Source organism: Sapajus apella, unplaced genomic scaffold (genome assembly GCF_009761245.1).
Source record: "Sapajus apella isolate SASKATOON/1434 unplaced genomic scaffold, GSC_monkey_1.0 scaffold61, whole genome shotgun sequence".
Classification (NCBI taxonomy): domain Eukaryota; kingdom Metazoa; phylum Chordata; class Mammalia; order Primates; family Cebidae; genus Sapajus; species Sapajus apella.
The window spans coordinates 243,149-260,813 of record NW_022437001.1 but is presented as its reverse complement, the minus strand read 5'-3'; the positions used below and the strand labels follow the sequence as shown (position 1 = coordinate 260,813).

Below are 17,665 nucleotides of genomic sequence, written 5' to 3'. Positions count from 1 at the left end.
TGTGTTCAGTTATTATCTAGATTTCACTATATTTGCTTTATTCATTTATAATAACAGTTTTGAGAATCACCTTCCTACTGAGGCCATGAGATTGCCAAGATAGATAGAATAAAGAAAGAAGGCTACAGACAGTAACATAATCATATTTCAAATCTGTCTTGATTGTGGTCTGAGAAAAGTGTACTTAAGGTACCTGTGGTGACAAAGTTACAAAGAATAGCTGTGCTGGCAAATACTAGTGTTGTTGGAACTACTTCAACATTTGTTCTGTTAGTCTTGAGCTGAAATCAATGTACTATAATTTTACATTTGATTTTCACAACAGCTGTATTATATATAGGTGAGGTTAAAAGCCTCATTTTACAAATGAGGAAACACAGTTACAGAAGTAAAGTGAGATACAAAGGATAAAAAGAGAGCTGGACCTGAAGTCCGTGTCTCTAATATGTTGGTTAGCTCTGCAATTTCACGAAGTAGGCTTATTCACCTAACACTTTTGAGCCATGTTGAATTACCACTTTGTAATAAAAACAACCATTTTTCAAAGGTCATATTTTTACTAATACAGAAGGAAATTCCAAAAACTATTTGAATTATGAGTTTAATAGAATTACTTTCTTTTTTTGTAGGCAAAAATCTGAGTAATTTCATCTGACACAGAAGGCATTTGTGCTTTTTGGTATTGGAACAAAATATGATCTCTCTTGAGATGCATAATTAGTCCACTAAGCACTGTAGCCTTCATTGTCTGAAGCCTTAATTAAAACAGAGTTGAATTAGCTTTAGGTCTTTCTTTTCTTCTTTCACTTTCTTTACTTTCTTCACTGCTTTGCCTAGAATTGACTGAACTTAAGAATTGGATCCTTTAAATAGGAAGAAAATATAACTACTTGATAACAGAACAGAATACCTACTTAACATATGTAGTTAATGACCTGAGCATTGGAAATATTTCACAGTACTTTTTATTGCATTTTTAAATAACTTTTAAAAAATAGTAGATTTAAGAAATAGCTAGAAAAACTTTAATTATTGTACCACTTTGTTTTTGTTTGCTCAATGGTAAACTGGATTAAAGAGCCATGTTAAATGTGTTTTAGAAGATGTGATGCCTATGTAGTTTCACAAATCTAAGGCTGAGGCAAGTTCTTCTAGATCCTATCTAGAAAGTTTGTACATTGTTTCTAAGCATTTTGGAAATTACGTTTTACTACGAATAATATAATGAATATCAATAAACTTATTTTTAGTATGCCTTTCTTTTGCATTATTAAGATAGTGTTTTAGTCTTTGGCTGACTCTTATTTTCCATATGGTATTAGCCTATAAATGCTGAATTGTCAAATGTGAAGCCCTTTATGTTAGTGTCCGAGTATATTTTCAGGATCTGAAAAACATAAGTAGCATGAGAAAAAAAGTACATTAACTTGTAAATTTTAGCCCTACGTGGTGGGCTGCTACAGAAAGGGCTATAAACTAGGAATTGAATTGTTGGGAGGAGAGTTTCTGTGTACTCTCAGGGTAAAGATGAAGTTAGTGGATATTTGTCCACTATCCAAATTGGCCAGTGTGAAGAAAGGAGGGGGAAAGTATGGTATGAGAAGCAGCTAGAGATGCAGATAGAGGTCAGACTGTAAGCAGTTTGATGAGCCATGTTATCGCGATTGTAGTGCTGAGAAAGTTTGCTCGAGTGCTATTTGGTCCACCAAAGGAATGGGGGGGGTGGCTATTCTCCCCCAGTCAGTTGAAATGGCTTACATTTATGACATAAATGTCATAAATGAATTGTCATCAATGAAGTGAATAAATAATACATAATAATAATACATAAATAATAATATACTTTCTTTTGTGAAGTGTTCTGTTAAGTTTTGGCCGTTTTTCATTTGTGTTTTCTTACTGTTGGATTGCGAGAGTTATTTATGTATCTTTACTATCAGTCATTTGTCACATAGATATTGTAACTGATTTTCTCCTAGTCTGTGGTTCACCTTTTCATTTTTTTGGTGGTATCTTTTGAAAAGAGGTTTTTAATTTTAATGAGGTCCAGATTATCCGTGTTTTCCTTTTCTTGTTTTTGCTATTTGTGTCTAAGAAATTTTGCTTACCCCAAGGTCATGACTCAGTACCATTTCTCCCCGAGATAACCACTCTTCTGCCTGTATCATCAACACTTACTGGTTTTCTTTTTGAATTGGATCATATAGTATGTATCTTTGGTTCTGGTTTCATTTGCTGAGCATTATGTCAGTGAAGTTTTTTCCATGTTTTTTTGTAGCAGTAGTTTGTGTTTTATTGCTGTGTGATAGTTCATTGTATGACTCTACCAGTTTGTTTGGCAGACATTTGGATTGTTTCCAGGTTTTGGCCATTATAGGTAAAGCTGCTATGAATATTCTTATACTTGCCTTTTAATGGACATGTGTATTTATATTTCTTGAGTATATTTCCTAGGAGTGGAATTGCTGGATTATAGGATAGGTGTATGTTTAATAGTACTGCCAAGTAGTTTTCCAAAGTGATTTTTACCTACTTTTACTTGTACCAGCAATGTATGAGTCTAGTTGCTCTATACATATTGGCTACTACTTGGTTTTGTCAATCTTTATAGTTTTGGCCATTCTAATGGGCGTATATTGGTATCTTACTTGTGGTTTTAATCTGCATGACGAGTTGAGCTGAATGACTTTGTAGCTCCTTCCCAATACTAAGGTTTCCTGTGTGTTTTAAAAAGTGCAGCCAGGCACAGTAGCTGATGCTTGTAATCCCAGCACTTTGGGAGGCTAAGGCAGGCGGATCACCAGAGGTCGAGAGTTAAGACCAGCCTGACCAATATGGTGAAATTCTGTGTCTGCTAAAAATACAAAAATTAGCCGGGCTGTGGTAGCGTGTGCATGTAAATCCAGCTACTCAGGAGGCTGAGGCAGGAGAATCGTTTGAACTTGGGAGGCAGAGATTGCATCACTGCACTCCAGCCTGGGCAACAGAGGGAGACCCTGTCTCCAAAAACAAAAAAAGGAAAAGGTTGTAGCTCAAGGTGCAGCATGTAAACACAGGTCCTTAAACAATAGTAGGTGTTATGGGTTTTTGTATAAATACAACAGATATTTGTACAGCTAATTTTGCTGTATGAACCTTCCTCTCTTGTCTAAAGCATGCTGATAGCACTGGTTCTTACCTGGCTAAGGTAAGAACATTACATTCACCTGATGAGATTTTAAAACTAATTTAAAAGCATATTGGCCATTCATATAGGTCCTGGCTTGTAGATGTGTATTCATAGCAGCTTTACTTATAATAAGACCCCAAAACTAGAAAAAGTCCATCACTGGGTTAATGAATAAACAAATTGTGGTATATACACTACAATGAAATATTCCTCAGCAGTACAAAAGGAATGAATTACTGATGCATGTAACAACTCTTGATTAATTTCAAAAGATCATTAAAATCATAATCTCTGTGGAGAGGCAAAAAGCTCCCCTGGTAGTTCTAAGATGGAGAGAGTTGTTAATCATTGGCATGTACAAATGAAATATTCTATTGCTTCTTAAGAGGCCTTGCTGTACCCCTTAAGAATGAAGCACCAACTATAAAATCTTTATTAGACATGTGTCATGTTAATTTATCACCAAATTTGACCCATTGAAAGGATTCAAGAAGCTAGTTCCCACCGTTCGCTTTTTTGGTTGTACAGTATACTAACTCTCCAGGTAAGTTCTGTGTTCATATTTTTAATTTTGCGTTACTCTTCATGTTACAAGGCTAATTCTGCTTTTAAAGTACATTCTACATATGACTCAAGAAAATCTCCTATTAGAAATGTACTTTTTCTGTTAGCAAAAGCAGTAGTTATTACATAAGAGTATTTGCTCAGCCTTGATTTTCTCCTTTAATATGATTGTGGATTTACAATGTACTTGAACTTAACAAGGAACAACACCAAAAAAGGCACATGATTTGATTGTTGCTTTATAAAATAAAAAAATGAATGTGTTCAGCTTTTTGTTTATGAATGTAATAGTGAATCCAGCCTCCTTTTGGTATGTAGGTTTGGTTCATGAAGATGCTTTTAGATCATCTCCAAACAAGTAACATCATAATTGGAATGTGGCATTCGTATATATTGGATTTTTAAAGATTGTTTCCAAAGATTCAACTGTATATAGTGGGTACCTAATACTTATTTTCTAACTTGGAAGTAATTCAGTGGTGGCTAAAGCTGGACTTGTACTGCTGGCAAAAGCTGATAGGTAAATTTTCAAGAATTTGTAAGCCAGCTGTTAAGCATAGCCATTATTTTAAAAATTCTATAAACTTATGATTAAATACATATATTAAAAATAAAAGTAATACATCCTGAAAATTTACTAGTTCCCAAATAATATTAATATCTTTTACTGTCATCTATGCTCTTAAGATTGTTTCTGTGGTGTATCCATGGTAGAAATACTATATGACAGTGTGCTGCTGCATATCTTGTGCTACTGCATATCTCTTTCTACTCTATGACGCTGTGCTGTTGCATATCTCTTTCTACTATATGATGATGTGCTACTGCGTATCTCTTTGATGGTGTGCTGCTGCATCTCTTTCTACTATACAAGATGTGCTACGGCGTATCTCTTTCTACTATATGATGGCGTGCTGCTGTATATCTCTTTCTACTATATGGCGCTGTGCTATTGCATATCTCTTTCTACTCTATGATGGTGTACTGCTGCATATCTCTTTCTACTGTATGATAGTGTGCTATTGCATATCTTCTTCTGCCTCTGGATTCAGTGAGCCCATGTTGGATGCTTGAAATTGGCCACAGTGGGGTATTGGCACCATGAAAATGGATAAACGCTACACACTAAGGTTGAGGCTTTCTTTCTAGTTTGGAAAACTGGTTGTTAAACATTTACCAGCATACCACTGGAGACATCATTCTTTATTCAATGAATTCCTACTGTGTGCTGGCTACCCTTCATAAATGCTTTAAATAAATCTTTATTTAATTTACTCAAGTATTATCGGAGATGTGTTTCTTAATTGTATAGATGAGAAAAATAAGATTAAGTAACAAAGATCACAAAGCAGCTGTTATATTGTATAGCTGGGATTGTAACCCAAGTCTCTCATATTTCAAAGCACTTCTCATTATACTGTGTGGTCTCTCTGAGGCTTTGGAATACATTTTATAGGAGAGATCATTTGAGTTAAGGGCAGGATCTTATTAGATATTGAAGTTGGAAGAATATTTAAAGCATTTTGAAGAATTTCAAATGTTCACAGATATCAAAGTATATTTTGTGTTCCAAAAATGGTAAGTAGTAGATTCAGTAGTAGAGAATATCTAGAAGAGTAAAGTTAAAAGAAGTAAAGCCCAAAAAGCTGACTGGACTTTGTTGTGAAGGACCTTAAACAGCATGAACCTGAGAACAAAAGCAATTCTGTTTTTATTCCTAAAGGACATAATTATTTCTGAAAGCCTTTTGTGTAATTATTTTGGTTGTCTAATTTGAATTTAAATTCAGTTTCCATTTAAAGCATGATTGAGGTATCATGGATGTTTTTTGTCCAGGGATATAACATGGAGCTTTTGGTTTGGGCCCTTATTCTGCCTATTTGTGTGTTGGCTGTTAATTTTCAGTACTGTAATTAATGGTTAGTAACGGATGTTCCCCAAAATGGGGTCATTCTTTGTAGGGAAGAAAATGAATGGATAATAGTTGCAATGTTTGCATATCTTTGCCAAATGAGTATTCTTATTACCTACCTTATGGCATAAAGTGGTATCGGTTTATCATTGTATATCTCATTTTTAGAACATCTGTGTTTTATTTAAAGTCATAATGACAGAACAATACATAGTTCCATTGCTATAATTTTCTCTGCTGTTTCTGCATCATGAACCATTTACTCCCCTTACCCCAGAATCTATTTTGCAGTATCTTCTGCCTTTTGTTGTTGTTGTTGTTTTGAGATGAGGTCATGCTCTGTCAGCCAGGCTGGAGTGCAGTGGCACGATCATGGCTCACAGCAACCTTGACCTCCCTGGCTTAAGCAATCCTTCCACCTCAGCCTCTGGAGTAGGTGGGACCACAGGCACATGCCACCAAGCCAGGCTAATTTTTTAAAAATTAAAAAAAAGCAAAAACAAAAAACAAAACCAGACAGGGTCTCCCTGTGTTGCCCAGTCCTGGGCTCAAGCCGTTCTCCCACTTGGTCTCCCAAAGTGCTGGGATTATAGGCGTGAGCTGCCACGCCTGGCCTTCTCTACCTTTTAATGTTCCATGGGATTCTTCTCTTGAGTTCTTTTGCCATTCTTAACAGTTAATGCATCCACATCCCTACAGTGATAATTTCCAGGTTTATGTCTTCAGCCTGGAGCTCTAGGCTTGCATTTTGAAATTCCCAATGAACTGGTGGACTTGGATACTCCACAAACATTCTCAAAGTCAGAATGTCTACAGCTAGACTCAGTCTCTGACATTTCCAAGCCAAATTAACCTCTTGCTTTACTTACTTTGGTGAGTGACATGTTTATCTTTCCAGTTGACCAAGCCATAAATTGGGGGATGGTAAGAAGAGGTAGGTCATTCTAGATTCCTTCTCCTTTTTAATCTCTCACAATCTAGCGACTTTGTAAGTCATTTCTGCCTCCTTAATATCTCTTGAATCCACCTGTTTTCATTCCCACAATTTTAATTTCAGTTGTTATGATTTATTGCCTAGATTATAAAATAGTCTTTCAGATAGCTTTTCTGTCATCAGTCTGTGCTGCTTTTCTTCAGTCTAGCCTCCCACTAGGCTGTTTAAAATATATTCAGCCCCTTCTATCCACGAGTTTCTAATCCATGGAGTCAGCCAACCTTGGATTGAAAATATTTGAGGATGAAAAACAATAAAAAATAATATAAAAAATAATACAGTGTAACATTTATGTAGCATTTACATTGTATTAAGTATTACAATCTAGTGATGATTTAAAGTGTACAGGAGATATGCATAGGTTATATCCAAATACTATATCATTTTATATAAGGGCCCTGAGCATCTGTAGAATTTGGTATCCATGGGAGTGGGGGTGGGGACTAGTGGGTCCTGGAACCAGTCCCCCATGAATACCAAGGGATGACTGGAAATTGATCAGACTCTCCTTACTTTCTTATCCCTTTCAGTTTTTTGTTTGTTTTTATACTTCTCTCCTCTGCATTTTTCCTCTCCTCTGCATTTTTCCTCTCCTCCTCTTTTTCTGCCTTTTCATTTATTATTTGATAATTTGAATATTTTTATGTTATTTGAATATTTTAAATTTGAATTCCATTTTTACTTTTCTGATTACTTTTTAGCTGTACTTTGCATTATACTTTTAGTGGTTGCCATAAGGATTACGGTATATATCCTAAAATTTCGTAGTCTACTTACAAGTGATAATACATTGCTTCACTTGAAATATAGAAATCTTACAACCTTTTAGGTCCAGATTTCCTTTACCTTTCCCCCTTTCTTTGATAATAATTGTTATATATATTACATCTTGATACATATTAAGCCCCAGAAGATAATCATATAAAATTTGCTTCTAGCAGTTATGTGGATTATATAGAAATTGAGAGGAAAAGGCAAAAGGAAAAAAATAGGGTTTTTTTTCTTATATTTACCGGGTTATTTACCATTTCACTTCCTCCTCCTCCCTTTCTGAAAATCCATGTTTCTCTCTGATTTCATTTCCCTTCAGCCTGAAGAACTTCCTTTAGTATTTCTTGTAATGCAAGTCAAGTGATAAATTCTTTTGGTGTTGTCCAAAAATATGTATTTCTCCTTTATTTGATACAGAATTCTGGGTGGACTGTTTTCTTTCTTTTCTTTCCCTTTTCCTTCCTCCCTTCCTTCCTTCCTTCCTTCCCTCCCTCCCTCCCTTTCTTTCTCTCTCTCTTTCTTTTTCTTTTCTTGATTTTACTCCATCACCCAGGCTAGACTGCGGTGACATGATCATAGCTCACTGCAGCCTCGACCTCCCTAGGCTCAGGTGATCCTCCCACCTTAGTATCCAACATCCCAAATAGCTGAGACCACAGGTGTGTATCACCATGCCTAATGTTTTTTGTATTTTTCATAGAGATGGGGTTTTGTCATATTGCCCAGGCTGGTCTTGAACTCCTGAGTTCAAGCAATCCACCCATCTCAGCCTGCAAAAGTGCTGGGATTATAGATATGAGCCACCACTCCTAGTCAATTTCCTTCCTTCATTACTTTAAAAATGTTTCAGCTCGGTGCAGTGGTTCATGACGTAATCTCAACACTTTGGAAGGCTGAGGTGGGGGAATCATTTGCATCCAGGAGTGAGACCGGCCTGGGCAACATAATGACACCCTTTTCCCTACAAAAAAAATAAAAACAAAAATAGACGGGCATGTGGCATGCTGAAGGTGAGAGGATTGCCTGAGCCTGAGAGGTCAAGGCTGCAGCAAGTCACAATCACCTTATTGCCGTTCTAGCCAAGGGCAACAGACTGAGACCCTGTCTCAAAAAATAAGTAAACTAAGATAAACTAAGGTAAAGGTAGAGGTAAAAGAGTTAAGTAAAAGTAAGATAAAAAGGTTTCTGTTTCTTCTGGCTTTTGTAAATATAATGAGAAATCAGCCATTAATTGGATTATTGTTCCCTGGTGGTCATACTTGTTTTTCTCTTGCTGTTTTCAAGGTTAGCTTGAAATCCTTTATTTTTGCTTTAAATAGTTTGATTTTGAGGTTAGCTCTTTATTTTTGGTTTTAAATAGTTTGATTTTGATGTGCCTTGGCATGGAATTCTTTGTGTTTTTTTCTGCATTGAGTTCATTGGGCATTTTGTGTCTGGACATTTTTGTCTTTCATCAAATTTGGAACTTTTTGGCCATTAGATCTCTGTTCCATTTCCCCTTTCTTTCTGGTATTTCATCTACACATATGTTGGATCATATAATATCTCACAGGCCGCCAAAGCTCTTTTTTCCCCCTCAGACTTCTTTTCTCTCTGTTCTTCAGCTTGGATAATTTATTTTGATTTAGTTTAGGTTCATTTACTCTTTCTTCTGTCATCTCCATCTGGAATTCTAACCAGTGATTTTTAAAATATTATACTTTTTAGTTCTATAATTTTCATTTGGCTCATTTTTAATGGTTGTATTCCTGTACTGAGATTTTCAATTTTTTTGGTCGAGATTTTTATTCATTGAAAATATTTTACTTAAGACTAGTTATAGTAGCTTCTTTAAAATCCTTGTCTGCTAGTTCCAACATCTGGTTCATCTCAGAGTCTTTTAGATTGATTTTTTCCCCCCTTGGGAATGTTTTGTTTTCTTGCTTCATTGCACATCTTAGTACTTTTGGATTGAATTTTGAACATTGTGAACATTGGGATGTGGAGATTCTGTCTAGATACTGTCCAGATTTTGTTGATTTTCTCCTTTGTTTTAGCAGGTAATTTTCTTGTCTGGACTTGCATTTCAAACTGTTTCTTGATGGCAGCTCTGCTCTCAATTGAGATATTTTGTCTTTAGGTGAGCTCCTTTCGCCCAAGTGCATTAAGGGTTAGTCAGAGATGTGAGTAGGCACATTCTGGGATCTCCTTTCCAGATACTTCCTTTTCAAGATTTCTTATTCCTACCATTTTTTCTCAACTTAACTTTTTCCCAGCCAAAAAAGACTACAACTTTTCCCTCTGGGTGCCCTGGCCAAGGCTGGATGCACAGCATGGATAGCACTTAGCTCTAAGCTTTTGCCTAGGAGATGGAAAGTTACTTGCATAGCTCCCTGTTTCCGTCCTGCATGTGAACATGACTTCCTCACCAAGAGTTTCTGTTTACTTTCTAGTACTTTTAGGGGATTTCTTTTTAAATTGTGTTCAAGTTTTGTAGTTGCATTCTGTACAGGTGTGGGGAGGTTCAGTAAGGTCTTTGTCATCAGTCTCAGAAGCAAGAACCTGTCTTCCTTTTACCTGTCCTCAGAAGCCCCCATTATGGTTCTCCTTCTACCTTACATGCCATTCTTCGTGAGTTTTATTCTACTAGTTCCTCTTCATTTCCCTGTATCTCAGATTTTGAGATATCCCAGAGTGCAGTCTTTACATTTCATTTTTTAAAAAATCTCTACAGACTTGCTAGGACAGGAGTCAGGTCAAATCCATGCTCGTTCATTTGCATACTGTCAGTGGCTGCTTTGGGACTACATCAGCAAAATTGAGTAGTTGCAATAAATTAGTTGAACTGATGAATGTTTGAGTGAGCAATCAGCATTCTAGCCAAGTTGCTTTACTTGCAGTTTCTAGAATATATGACAGTTTTCCACTCTGCTTCTTATTCCTGCTATTAAGGATCTCTTGTTTACTATATCCCTAAACTGTTATTGTACACAATTTAGCTTAAATGTCACCTCTGTTAAGTTTTTCATCTTAATGCTCACCATATTGCTTCCCTCTTTGTCCTCACAACACTGATTATACTTTTTTTTTTTTGAGATGGAGTCTGGCTCTGTTGCCAGACTGGAGTGCAGTGGCATGATCTCGGCTCACTGCAGCCTCCGCTTCTGGGTTCAAGCGATTCTCCTGCCTCAGCCTCCTGAGTAGCTGGGACTGCAGGCGCACCACCACCACACCCAGCTAATTTTTGTATTTTATAACTTTTTTTATCTGCCGAAACACTTTGTTTCTGGAAGGCTAAAAACTGATTTATATTTCTGTTTTATCCCAGGCACATTGCCCACAAAATAGTAGGCATATAGTAAATTCCTGTCGAATCACCAGCTGTTTTTAGAAGGGATGAAGTAAGAACATGATAGCATAATTGGAAAAGGTAGTGATTATTTAGATAGCTGGATCTTAGTCTTCCTAATTAAAGTATAAATACTAATGTGTGTACATCTCTTATTTGCGAGAAACAGGAACTTCAGTAGCCACAAGTAATCTAGATGTAGTGTGAGAATGCAGTGGCAGGAAGGAAAATAGGAATTTCAAAGATGCCAAGACCATTCAATGGAGAAAGGATCATCTCTTCAACAAATCATGCTGGAAAAACTGGAATGATGTTGGACTCTTACCTTACACCATTTACAAAAATTAACTTGGAATGAATCAAAGACCTAAATGTAGACCTAAAACTGCAAAATTCTTAGGAAAAAACAGAGGAAAGGTTTTCTGACATCTGATTTTGCAAGGATTTCCTGGTTGTGAAACCAAAGCACAAGCAACAAAAGTAAAAATAGACAAATTGGACTACAAAATGAAAAGCTTCTGTGCATCAAAGGACACGACAGAGTGAAAAGGCCACCTATAGAATAGGAGAAAATATTTGTGAGTTACGTATTTGATAAGTTAATATCCAGAATATATAAAGGACTTGTATAACTCAACAGCAACAAAAATCCCCCAAACAACCCAATTTTAAAATGGGCAAAGAACTTGAATAAATAGTTCTACAAAGATGATACACATGTAGCCAACAAGCATATGAAAAGACAATCAATGTCATTAACCATTAGGGTAATAATGCAAATCAAAACTACAGTGAGATATCACTGCACACTTATTAGGATGGCAGCTATTTAAAAACCAGTAAATAACAAGTATCGGTGAGATGCGGAGATTGGAACGCTTGTACACTGATGGTGGGAATATAAAATGATGCAGCTGCTATGGAAAACAGTATGGTGGTTTCTCAAAAAATTAAAAATAGTTCTTTTTTTCCCAAGATGGCAGATTGGAGGCATTGTTAGCATGCTTCTCCCACTTGGAAAGACGAAATAGTGTGTAGAGATTCACACTGTGAACTTTTTTCCAAGAGGCAGCATAGGAACTTAACGGAAAAACGGAAACTACAGACCCTTTGAAAGAAGCAGCAGGCAGTAGCCTACACCATGAATCTGACAGAAAACAGTGTCCGCAGAGCTTGGAAAGGGGAGAGAGAGCCGCAGTGACACTCTCCCACTGGGGAACCCAGGAATCCAGACCACGGCAGGAGGCCTTAACCCTATCCAGCACTGGAGCTGATTTAGTGAGCAGTGGGGAATATATGAGAAGGAGCAGCGTCAGGATGGGCTTTGCATGCACTCCCAGACTCTAGGAGGGACGGAGGGAAGCCATTCCCTGTCTTACCTCACAGGGGAGCTCACATCAGCTAACTCAGGCTGAGGTCACAGGTTGAACAAAGCTCCAAACTGAGATTTGTGATATAAACTTGAGTGAGGATGAACACCTTTGGCCAGAATTGAGATATGAGCAGTAGGTTTGCTGTAGCCACGGGCACAGAAGCTGGGCACCCCTGCTTCCATAGACCAGGAAGGGTGTTTCCTGAAAGCTGTGATTTCTGTCTGTGAATAGGTTGGTGCCCTGGGGGCAGTTTTGCCTTCTGAATGTAGGCTGCCTGGGACCTAGCTGGCTGCTGCTAGTAGAACACTATGGGTTGTGAGACCTGCCTTGCCAAATACATGGGAGCTGACTGGGACTTATTGCTGCCTGCAACCCCTCCTTCCCATGCAGATTCTTTTGTACAGCAAAAGCAAGTGTGCTTCTCCCTGGAATATTACCCCAGCCACCAGGGAATTACCCCTTTGGGAACACCATGGCCCTGCCCATTATCTGAGGCAGCAGAGTATCTCCCTTGGGTAACATAAGGCAAACACAAATTCCACCACTGCCACTGTAGCTGGTGCAGTTGCAAGTGCTATCTCCTGGCTGGTGGACAACTGGCAAGCTTATTACAACATCTGCAGGTACAATAACACAGCATTCAGAAAAGGGAAAGCTATTGCACAACCTCAACTATTACCATTGCCTGCATCACACTGGCTAACCAGAAGGTCTTAAGTTTGTTCATGTACTCAGTACATTACTACTGCTGGCATTTGAGAAAGGCAATACACTAAGGCTCTTTATAACCAAGGAAATCTCAGTCTGCGTCACTTCCCTCCCACCTCCATCGAAGCTGCTCCTGGTACCTGCTGCTGGGAGACTAGAGGACAGGTCACATCACTGAATCCATTGCAGACATTCGCCAGCACCAGCCTGGAGTTTGGCAGCTTTACTGGGCAGCTAGACCCAGAGGAGCAGCAAGATTCACAGTATGGCCCTCAGGGACTGCTGCTCCTAGGGGAAGGGAGGGAGTGAGTAAACCACATTAAGGGAGTACCTCGTGGGACAAAGGAAATGACTATATAGGCCTTGAGTCCATGAATTTTCCACTTGTGGGAAGTTTCTTTGAGCAGAGGCACAGGTGCAGTGCTAGGCTTGGTAGGGAAAGTGCAGCTCTAATTCGACAGTCAGGCAGCCTGGTGCTCCTGAAGGGCCTGGGAGAAGATTATTTCTCCCTCTTGCCCACCACTGCAAACACAGCTGCAGCTTCTTCCAGGGAGCTCATTGCAGGTGCCTCTTTAGACAACATTTCTAGAACATTTCAGGGTGACTACATCTGCACAGGGGGAGTGCCTTCCAGGTTCAGGCTTGCATGAGAGGTAGAGTCACAAACCCTTTGTATATGGAACATCGGCATTCCTGCAGATGAAAAGAAGTGCCTGCATCTGATCTGAATAGCTGGAACACTGGGTCAAGAGTGTGATTGGAAGGTGGATTGCTTTCCTACTGGCTTGGAAGAAGAGCTGTGTTAGCCCCCCTCCTCCCCAAAAAGACATCAGTGCATTTCACTGAGATCTTCCCCAGCCACCTCTGTCAAGGCTGGGACCTCTGTTTACCATTGGAGTATTGCATTTACCCATCAGCCTTTGCTGTGGCCAGTTTTTACCTGTGGGCACCTCCTACTGGCATGAAGCCTGAACTGTTCAACCCAGTGAATAAAATACTGGGGAACAACATAAGCTTCATGAGACCTCTGCCATTCCAGCCCCACAGCAGACAGTGAACCTCCTCACACACTGTATTAGTTTGTTTTTCCATAACTATAAAAAAAAAAAAAACTACCAGAGACTGGGTAATTTATAAAGAAAAGAGGCTTAATTGGCTCACATTTCCACAGGCTGTACAGGAAGCATGGCTGGGGAGGCCTGAGGAAACTTACAATCATGGTGTAAGGTGAAGGGGAAGCAGGTATGTCCTATATGGCTGGAGCAGAAAGAATACAGCAAAGGAGGAAGTGCTGTGATAAGTCACTATCATGAGAACAGCAAGAGGGAAATCTGCCCCCGTGATCCAGTCACCTCCCAACAGATTCCTTTTCTAACATTGGGGATTACAGTTCAACATGAGATTTGGGCAGGGACACAAATCCAAACCATGTCACACACCCAGCACATTTCTCCTGCAACCAGCATCTGGCAAAGCCATCTAACAAAGATTCTGCATAACCAAGGAACTCATACAGAGTCCTCACCACTGAAAGCTCCCAGAGCTGAAGCTAAGTGACGATAAACCATAAACATTTAAGTCACATCCTCAAGGGGGAGAAAAGACATTTTTAAAATAACCTAGAACAATAAAAATAAATGCAAAAATAGTTAGAATAAATAGCCTGCTCACATGAGAAGGAATGAGGAAACTAAATCTGGCAATATGAAAAAATGGAGAGTCACTCCCAAGATATCATACTACTTCTCCAGCAGTGGATCCAAATTAAGATGAGCTCTTTGAAATACCAGATAAAAAATGCAAAAGGTTGATTATGAAGTTATTCAAGGAGATACCAAAAAAAAAAACAAAGGTGAAAACCAACAAATAAATTGAAAAAACAATTCAGGATATGACTGAGAATTTTCTAAATTGATATTTTAAAGAAAAACCAACCAGAACTTCTGGACGTGAAAGATGCATTTGGGGAACTACAATATGCGGTGGCAAGCTTTAACAATAGACTAGACGAAGTAGGAAAAAGAATTTCAGAGCCCAAGGACAAGGCTTTTGAATTAATCCAATCAGACAAAAATAAAAGAATTAAATGAACAAAGTCATCCAGAAATAGAGGATTATATAAAATGGCCAAACTTAACAATTATAGGTGTTCTGAGAGAAGAAAAAGCAAAAAATTTTGGAAAACTTATCTGGGGGAATAAATGAGGAAAACTTCCTGGCCTTGTTAGAGATTTAAACATCCAAATACAAGAAGCTTAAAGAACTTCTGAGAGACTCATTGCAAAAGGGGCATCACCAGGGCATGTAGTCATCAGGCTATCTAAAGTCAGAATGAAGGAAAGAATTCCTAGAGCCGTTAGACAAAAGTAACAGCAGACTTCTTGGCAGAAACCTTATAAGCCAGAAGGGATCGGGGTCCTATCTTTAGTCTCCTTAAACAGAATAACATCCAGCAAAACTAAGTTTCATAAGTGAAGGAGAAATAAAGTGTTTCTCAGACAAGCAAATGCCAGGAGAATTTGTCAGTACTAGACTAGCCCTACAAGAAATGCTAAAAGGAATTCTAAATCTTGAAACAAAAGATTGATACACATCAAAATAGAAATTTCTGAAGGCATAAAATTCACAAGGATTTCATAAAACAATACAGAGAAGAAAACAAAGTCACTAGGTAATAACATGATCTATTTAAAAGATACAGATTGGCAAAATGGATAAAAGTTACAAACCAAATATCTGCTGTCTTTAGAAGACACACATAACACATAAGGATTCTTATAGACTCAAGGAGTGGAAACAGATATTTCATAGAAGTGGAAATCAAAAGCAAGCAGGAGTAGCTATTCTTACATCAGATGAAACAGACTATAAAAGCAACAACAGTTAAAAAAAAGACAAGGTCATTATATAATAGTAAAAAGATCTATTCAACAAGAAAATGTAACAATCCTAAGTATATATGCACCTAATTTTCAAGCTTCCAGGTTTGTAAAGCAATTATTGCTAGACCTAAGAAAAGAGACAGACAGCACAGTGATAGTGGGGGACTTCAACACTCCACTAACAACAGTAGACAAATCATTGAGGCAGAAAGTCAACAAGGAAACACTGAGGTTAAACTACATTTTAGAATAAATAGACCTAATGGATGTTTATAGAACATTCTAACAAGGAACTGCAGAATAAACACAATTCTCATCAGCACACAGAACATTCTCCAAAGTAGAACACATGATAGGCCACAAAACAAGTCTCAATAATTTTTTGAAAATTGAAATTATATCACGTATCTTCTCAAATCACAGCAGAATAAACTAGAACTCAATTCTAAAAGGAACCATCAAAACTATCTATAGACATGGACATTACACCTACATCAAAAAATATGAAATATTATAAATTGACTACCTAACATGACACCTCAAGGAACTAGAGAAACAAGAACAAACCCAAAGCTAGCAGAAGAAAAATAACAAAGATCAGAGCATAAGTAAATGAAATTGAAACAAAAAATATATGAAATATTAAACAAAAAGCTGGTTCTTTCAAAAGATAAGCAAAATAGATAGACCACTAGCTAGATGAACCAAGAAAAGAACAGAGATGATTCAACTAATCTCAATTAGAAATTAAGATGGAGACATTACAACTGATACCGCACAAATACAAAAGATTATTTGAGACTACCGTGATGAACACCTGTTTTGCATAGAAACTAGAAAATCTAAAGGAAATAGATAAATTAGTGGAAATATACAACTCTCCCAAGCTTGAATCAAGAAGAAATAGAAATCCTGAACACACAAGTAACAAACAGTGAGATTGATTCGGTAAAAAACTGCCAATTAAAAAAAAACCCCTGCCAGACGGAATCGAAGCTGAATTCTACCAGATATTCAAAGAATTGGTACCAATTCTGGCTGGGCACGATGGCTCATGCCTGTAATCCCAGCACTTTGGGGGGCCAAGGCGGGGATCACTTGAGGTCAGGAGTTCGAGACCAGCCTGGCCAACACGGTGAAACCCTGTCTCTACTAAAAATACAAAAATTAGCCATGTGTGGTGGCATGTACCTGTAGTCCCAGCCACTTGGAAGGGTAAAGCAGGAGAATCTCTTGAACCTGAGAGGCAAAGGTTGCAGTGAACCATTATCACACCACTGCACTCCAGCCTGGGTGACAGAGTAAGACTCTGTCTCAAAAAAAAAAAAAAAAAAAAATTGATACCAATTCTACTGAAATTTTTCCAAAAGATTGAGAAGGTGGGATTGCTCCCTAACTTATTCTATGGAGCCAGTATCACCCTGATACCAAAACCAAGGAAGGACATAACAAAGAAGAAAAGTACAGACCAGTATACCTGATGAACATAGATGTAAAAATCCTCAACAACAAACTGAATCTGACAGCACATCAAAAAAAATAATTCCCTATGATGCCAAGTGTAGTGTCTCCCACCTGAATCGCAGCACTTTAGGAAGCCAAGGTGAGTGGATCATTTGAGGCCCAGGAGTTCCAGACCAGGTTGGCCAACGTGGCAAAACCCCTTCTCTACTAAAAATACAAAAATTAGCTAGAAGTGTTGGTGCGGACCTACAATCCCAGCTACTTGGGAGGCTGAGGCAGGAGAATTGCTTGAACCCAGGAGACAGATGTTGCAGTAAGCTGAGATCATGCAACTGCACTCCAGCCTGGGTGACACAGCAAGACTCTATTAGGGTGAAAAAAAAAGTAAAAAGGTAATTCCCCATGATCAAGTGGGTTTCATTCCCAGGATTCAGAGGTGGTTCAGCATATGCAAATCAATAAATATGATTCATCACATGAACAGAATTAAAAACAAAAAC

General features: G+C 38.1%; 1 protein-coding gene across 5 annotated transcripts in view; it reads left to right on the top strand.

Annotated features, from left to right (window-relative positions):
- ARFIP1 (ADP ribosylation factor interacting protein 1) overlaps positions 1–17,665 on the top strand; it is a 120,155-nt gene that overhangs the window by 21,878 nt on the left and 80,612 nt on the right. The window contains exon 1 of one of the 5 annotated variants that reach the window (XM_032246398.1): positions 2,983–3,713. The exons of the other annotated variants lie outside the window; for them this stretch is intronic. The gene's annotated coding sequence lies outside the window, so the exon portion shown is untranslated. Of the gene's footprint in view, positions 1–2,982; positions 3,714–17,665 lie in introns of those variants that run through there. 5 annotated transcript variants of the gene reach the window in all.